The sequence below is a fragment of the Gadus macrocephalus genome, chromosome 2, assembly GCF_031168955.1.
Source record: "Gadus macrocephalus chromosome 2, ASM3116895v1".
Taxonomy (NCBI): domain Eukaryota; kingdom Metazoa; phylum Chordata; class Actinopteri; order Gadiformes; family Gadidae; genus Gadus; species Gadus macrocephalus.
The window spans coordinates 20,016,989-20,022,988 of NC_082383.1; positions in this window are offsets into that span (position 1 = coordinate 20,016,989).

Sequence of the window (6,000 nt, forward strand, 5' to 3'; positions counted from 1 at the left end):
GATGCAGTCTTATGCTGTATCCTCCTCTCGATGAGGTGTGTGCGTTTGAGGTGTGTGCGGTTCTGTGTGTTTTTGCTGCCCCTTGGCTCCCAGGCCCTGGGTCTTCTCCTAACGGGGAGAGTTCCTCGTGTCTCCGGTGTGATAAATTAAAACGGGGGAGTGCCCCCCGAAGTGTCTCGTGTGTGATAATTTAATGTGGCTCTGAGGCCCCTAGTATCTGCATGTGTTCCTTCTAGTGGGGGAGAGCTTCGAGGTGTCTCCTGTGTGATAAATTAATATGGCTCTCCCGTTCTTGAGGATGACTGGTGCATTGTCTGAGTGTCAACCATTTGCCTGGGAAATGGGGCCTTCGGCTCTGGCCTTGACCTGACTATATTATCATGTTTGTGTTATGTGTTCGTTGGGTTTAGAGCAAGAGTCGACTATATATTAATGTGCCTGCCATGTGATGTGCTCATCAGGTTATTTTTCCCAACACAATCTTAATCTTCATCATTGACAAGCAATTCTACTCAAACCTTTTCTTACTCATCAAAATTATGATTCCTATTGTAGTGACTAAGCCCTAAACTTAGTACTACTGGTTGTTGATTCCGTTTATAGTTTCCGACGTGCGCCCAGCGCGCTCCAAGTACCGCAAAAACGAAGACAGTTCAGTTTATTTTGCTGGTTTATTTTCCTTCCAATAATACACAGCCGCAATAATTCTAACTCAAAATACATGTAACAAAACAATAAACCCGAATTCCTCACTAAACTAAGATGCATTAACACACGGGGACACAGGCACACGGGCACAGTCGAAAAACTGTTTGCTTCCCCATCAACAACAACCTGTGATCAGGTTCAATCAGGTTAAATGCCTCACTCTGCTGACCCGAGGTCAACTGAACCACACAGCCCCCTAGTGGCACGGGGTAAAATTACACGAAAATAAAGCACATTTAATATGGCTCCTACACACCAGCCCCTAATTGCGTCTGCTAGAGCAATTACACCAACAATTTTAAATGAGCCATTTGTGTGTTGAAGTCCCTCATGAGCTGCTTGAGAGAATAGTTTTGCTTTATTTCCAGATCTTCCAACTCCAACTTCAAATTCTTGTCACTCTCCTCCGCCAACTCCTTCTTGAGGTGCTCGAGATCCTGCTCATGCTCCCTCCTCAGCGACCGGAAGTCCTTCTGCAACCTGGTGAAGTCTTTCTGGATCTTCAGTTTCTCGTTCTTGACCTCAGTCAGCTTCTCCTTCAAGGACTCCAGAGACTCTCCGTCTTCATCTCTCTGGTCCGTCGTCTCCGGTCTCGGCGCCTGCACTGCGCTGCTCTGTTTGTCTACCTTAGTATTTCTCTTTTTTTTACTCTTCTGCTGCTTATCGTCGACGACGCTCACCTCCTGGGCTACCTCGACCTTCAGGGAATCCTCTCTTTTCCCCGCCTTTATTTCCTTTTTCTTCTTTGGCTTTGGACCATCTTCCTCCACGACCACAACACTACTGGACCCTTTCTTCCCTTTGATAGGCTTGGTTTCCTCCTGCTTTCCTTTCTTCTTCTGGACAGTTTCGAGCGTGTCCTTGCCCATTTCTAAATGCGCTCTATTCTTCTTGGCCTTCTGATCGACCCCCTGGGATTCTTCCTCACTGGCTATCGTCTTGGTCACAGATGTTTTAGATCCCGTCTTGTTCTTCTTTGTCGTCTTCTTCATCACAACGACCTCCTCCTCCTCACTTTAGTCTATATTTATCACCTCACTTGGATTCTGGGCCTTGACCTTTTTAAACTTGATCTTTTTCGTAGGCAACACTTCTTCTTCCTCTGCTTTGGACTGAACCGATTTGTGGTTGGTTTTCTTGAGCTTCTTCTGTTTCTTTCCAGAAGGTTCTTCCTGTTCTGCAGAAGCTCGGTCATTGAAGTCGTAGTTATATTGGCTAATTAACAGTTCTTCAATATGGTCAATGGCAATTCTATTTGCACAAAATGAAGGGTGGTCACTTCCACAGTCGTCACTTCCCCCTAACGGGCCATTTATTACCCACCCCAGTAGGGTTCTGATCGCGTAGGGTCCATCTTCACCTTCACGACTGTTAATGACCTCCCAAGGCTCCATCAACTTGGAGGCGTTTGTGCCAATTAACAGATCCACGTCAGCGTTTATGTGTTGAATGTTTACACTGTCTAAATAATGCCATTTTCTCAGCTCCCTTTCACTGATTATGTTGGCTGTAGAGACGGGCATTTCTTTCTGGGTAAACACTTTGGGAAGTGGATAGAAGCTCTCACCAGACAATCCGGAAATCTCCAGACTGTCAACGATATAACTTTCTATTGAGTTGTTATGGCCCAAGGTGCGGATATGAATTTTGCATTTGCGTCCTTCCATGTTCAACCTGTCGACAAGCTTCCTGGTGCAGAAAGTTCCTGTACTCCCTGGGTCCAGAAAAGCGTAGGTTTCAATAACCCTGTTTCCCTTTGCGCACTTCACCTTAACAGGCAAAATGGGAAGAATACCATTGCAGTGGCCAGCCCCTGTAAGACCACAAGCGGAGGATGTTGTGCGGCTCTCAGATGTTTTTGACCGCTCACTGTTCTTCTCATCCTTTGAAGAAACCCTTTCTTTCTCTTCAATGTGCAAAACACTGGGGTGCGTTCGGTTGCACTTTTTGCAAGTGATGCGCCTGTCGCAATTCCTGCTCAAGTGTCCTGTGCACAAACAACTGAAACACAGACCTTTCTCCTTTAGATAGTCCAGTTTCTCCCTGTGTGGTTTTCTTCCCAGTTTAAAACATTGATCTAAAACATGACCACCAGCAGCACAATACTGGCAGAAGACAGAAGTAGTTTTAGTGAAGGTGGTCACTTTGCCGAGAGCCTTTTCCCTCTGGTCACCATCTGGTCTGCTGCATCCGTCCTCATTCCTGTGAGTGTCTGCTTTATATCCATCCTCAATGACCACCTGTGTTGCAAAGCTGTTTCTTCTCAGCTGTGGCGTCACCTGTATCTTGCTCACTTTTGTAGCTCCTTTGAGCACAGGTGAAGTGTCCTGTATATCACCAAAGACTGGATCTGAAATGATTCTGACCTGGCACTCAATGAACTTGACAAGGTCTGAGAATCGTGCCCTTCGACCAGTTTTCTCCAGTACGTCACATGCCTTTGCTCTCCACTTGTCTCTTAGTTTATACGGAAGCTTCTGACTAAGAATCTTCATGTTCGCTGGCATGTTGAGTTCCTCCAAATATTGAAGATCTTCCATAGCGTTGGAACACTCACGGAGGAAAAGCCCATAAGCTTTGAGCGCTTTGGTGTCTTCAGCTTTGATGCTTGTCCATCCTGTGACCTTTTCCATGTAGGCCGCTGTTATTTTGAACTCATTTCCAAAGTGCTCCTTTAGTAACCTTTTAGCGACAGCAAACCCTTTGTCTGCAGTCATGTGAAGGCAGCTGCGTACAATATCTCTAGGCTGCCCCCTAGTGAATTGTTCGAGATAGTACAAACAGTCTCCTTTACAGCCAGTCTTTGCTTCCACGCAGTGCTCAAATGCCCTCATAAATGTGTTGAACTGCAAAGGGTCTCCATCATAAGTTGGAATTTCTCTGCGCGGCAGCAGATGTGATGTTTGCATTTGAACAAGGAGAGCCGTTATGTCATTCTGTTGTTGCAGCAGATTGTAAAGACCTGCTGTCTGATTTTGGTCTTGCAGGGGTTGCTGCACTTGTTGGCCTAGAGTGGGTTGAAAGCTTTGACTGAATGTTGGCATTGATTGCAAGTGAGGCAGTTGAGAGCCATGACTGACAGTTGGCTGTGGTTGTGATGCAAAATGCATGGACATAGATGCTGAAACGATTGAAGTTTCAGCATTGCATTGTTGTGGTAAAGATTCACGCTGCTGTGCGGGTGGAGCCACATATATTGAGGCCTGTGGATTGAGAGAGGTGAGCTTAGATCTAGCCCCTTTTCTGAAGTAGGAAGCCATTCCATCAGATTGCCTTGAATGGATGCTGCTCCCCAGCTGTAGCACTGCTAGCTTAGCAGAAGTGGCAGCTATCTCAGTGTCCAGCTCAAGCTTCTCCCTTTTTCTCCTCCAGAGAAGTTCCTGCTCCTCCAAAGCATGTTTAGCCTTTAAAGCAGCAGCTCGGGCCAAGAGTGCGGCCTGTTCCGCCTCTGCCCTGCGTCTGGCTGATGAAGTGGAGAATCTGCTACCTGACGATCTGTTTGAGCCATGGTGCCTTGACTGCACATTTGAAATGCTGTCTTGAGGTCCAATCTCATTTTCACTTTGGACAGTTTGAGATTGTTCAGTTTGACCCAGCAAATCATCATTAACCTCATCATCATGATCATCACCCACTTTAGTAGCTGGACAAGCAGCAGTGTCAGACAACCATTGATTTGTACCCACAAGAAACTCCTTTACATTCAACATTTTAGCTTGGTACCATATTTCATGTTTGCTTGCTTCCTCAGCAGGCAATAAACCCAATAAAGATGCATGCACCTGCTGTATTGTGTTACACAACTCATTAAAAACGGTTAACTCATTTTCAACCTTATTCACATGTTCTTTATCACCCATGAATTTAAGAATAGATTGTTTTACTTTAGACAGTTTACCAAAGTTAAGACTTTCTTTCCTTTTCTAAAATGCTTATTTTTTCCAACAAAGCTTTATGTGTTAATTTACCCACACGTTTTTCAGTTACAGATTTTACCTCTGCACCCGCAAGCTCAGTCTCAAGGCCCATTTGGCCTGTTCCCTCTTCAGCCATAATGACGACAAAGTCAGTTGGCTTTATTAGTCCGCAAAATAGTTTGTGTTGCGCAAACAACTAGTCTCGACGAGAAAGTTATTTTTGTCGGTTGCGAGTCTGCTACCAATGCATTGGGTTTACGCGAATGTGTGCACACAAATTACCATGGCCATTCATATCAGCGCTGATCCACACATACCCCAATCGAGCGTTGGCCGGCTTTTGATGAATGATGTCCCGGTGAGATGATGCTGTCGCTGACCCGTAGCTCACTCCGGTAGCTCCAGCTCCGTAAGCGATCGGCAACCCCACACACAGGGGCGGCTGGCCCATAGTGGGCGATAGTGCCCCGCCCACCCTCACATCCGAGGTTTCCAAAGAAGACGTTAATCCACAATGTAACAAGTCGGCGTCCTCTTGGTGAACGTTCTCCAAATCGAAGTAGTTTTTCGACCTAAATGTAATGACTAAGCCCTAAACTTAGTACTACTGGTTGTTGATTCCGTTTATAGTTTCCGACGTGCGCCCAGCGCGCTCCAAGTACCGCAAAAAACGAAGACAGTTCAGTTTATTTTGCTGGTTTATTTTCCTTCCAATAATACACAGCCGCAATAATTCTAACTCAAAATACATGTAACAAAACAATAAACCCGAATTCCTCACTAAACTAAGATGCATTAACACACGGGGACACAGGCACACGGGCACACGGGCACAGTCGAAAAACTGTTTGCTTCCCCATCAACAACAACCTGTGATCAGGTTCAATCAGGTTAAATGCCTCACTCTGCTGACCCGAGGTCAACTGAACCACACAGCCCCCTAGTGGCACGGGGTAAAATTACACGAAAATAAAGCACATTTAATATGGCTCCTACACCTATACTTGCAAGACCATATTATTATCCATATTATTATTATCAAAAATGGGAAATCAAACAGGAGTAACTATTCTAAATCCATAGAAAATGTTGTACATCAGAAATATTTACATGGAGACGGGTTTAAAAAATCTACACATCAGAATGTCCTGAAACTTCTCGGGTGACGCCATGGGGTCATGAACTATAACCATGAAGTGAAATGAGCCTGAAATAACAGGGCATTTTCTTTTAAATTGAATCCAAAATCATATGTATTATGTCTCATATTGGAAACTTTGGTTGGCTTTTATTGTGAAACTCCACATCAGAATGTTCTGAAACTTCTTGTGTGACCCCAAGGGGTCTTGAACTATAACCCTGATGTGAAATGAGC